The sequence below is a fragment of the Penaeus japonicus genome, unplaced genomic scaffold (assembly GCF_977035675.1).
Source record: "Penaeus japonicus unplaced genomic scaffold, GWHDUDI00000001_assembly GWHDUDI00002121, whole genome shotgun sequence".
Classification (NCBI taxonomy): domain Eukaryota; kingdom Metazoa; phylum Arthropoda; class Malacostraca; order Decapoda; family Penaeidae; genus Penaeus; species Penaeus japonicus.
Window position 1 is genome coordinate 17,501 of NW_028236523.1, and position 1,724 is coordinate 19,224.

Sequence of the window (1,724 nt, forward strand, 5' to 3'; positions counted from 1 at the left end):
CCTCCCTCCCTCCCTCCCTCCCTCCCTCCTCCTTCTCCCGCTATAAATACATTTAGATGTGCTTCTGTGACTTCGATTTTTTTTCTGTTTTGTTGTGTGGCTGAGAATGTGGAAGTATGGATGTGTGCATGCATGCATTTATGTATTGTTATTTTCATAGGCGTTCCTATGTCTGTTGTTGGTCCAAGTGTCTTCGTTTGTCTCTGTAACTCTCGCTTTGTACACGCGTATATGGATGCAGAAGCGGATGTGGATGCTTGCCTGTGGTTTGGTGGGTGATTGAATTTATGAATATGTATATTGTTGAGTTCATTGGTGTGTCGTGTTTATTCACGTTTCTCTGTTTGCCGCGAACTCTCGTCGCTTTGGTTACGTACGTGATGTAGATGTGGAAGCGGATGTGGCATGGTGGAGCGGTATGTCTGCGTATGGTGTACTATTCATCGTTGTTTTGCTTTGTGAGCCCTTGCCTGTTTGTGGGTGTCGATGTATAGGGTTGTATTTATTCTTCTTTATTGCTGTGCCTGGTGTTGTTACCAAATTGTTTATATTTGTCTCTAACATACTCGCTCTGTATGTATACTTGTATGTGTGTATACGGATGGATGTGTGGGTACATTACTCATAATTATGTATATATATATATATATATATATATATATATATATATATATATATATATATATACATATATATAATACATATCGGTGGTTTTGTGTCTGCCGTTGCTCCTTATTTGTTGTCATTGTTCTCTAATGCTCTGGCTGTGTATTTAGAGGGTGTGGATATGGATATTTTTTTTTATTTCCTGTATGTTAATTAATACATGTGTTATATCATTTGTGAGGTTGCTGTTCCCCATTTCCCCCTCTATTTCCAAATCTTGTGTGTTTTCTTTTTCTCTTGCAGTCATACCGGGCTATAGAGGAAGTCAGAATCTATAAGAGTGAACACAGTACTGGTGCGAAAATTAGAAAAAGTGTAAATTGTGCGGTGCGATTGAAATAATGAAAAGAAAGAAAATTACTGTTTGTGCGTTGTGAACTATGAACTGATAATCCATCTTAGTAACTGGTGCGAAAATTAGAAAAAAGTGTAAATTGTGCGGTGCGATTAAAATAAAAAGAAAGAAAATTACAGTCAGAATCTATAAGAGTGAACACAGTACTGGTGCGAAAATTAGAAAAAAAAAAAGTATCAGTTGTGCGGTGCGATTGAAATTAAAAAAAAAAAAAAAAAAAAAAATTACTGTTTGTGCGTTGTGAACTCTGAACTGATAATCCATCTTAGTAGCATAAAGCAATTCCGATCTTCAAGCAATTTCAACTCGGCAATGGCAGGGTCTCTTTTCGATAGGTGAGTACACATCCATTTTACTGTATTTATTTTATTATTGAGAGAAAGTGATTTTACAGCAAGTATGGTATGTATTTCATTCGCTATGTTCCTGTGTCGTTTGTCAACCCCTTCGATATTTTCTTATGTAAGTATTTTTTCTTTTCCGCAATGTATTTCTCCCTTCCTTCTTCTTATTACTCTTTATTCTTTTCTCCTCTTCTTCTTCCTCTTCCTCCTCTTTTCTTCCCTTCTCTTCTCTTCTGTTTTCCTTTATGTATTTCTCCCTTTCTTATTCTCTTCTCTTCTTTTCTATTGTATTTTTCTTTATGCATTTCTCACTTTCTTATTATCATCATATCATATATCATATATCATATATCATATAT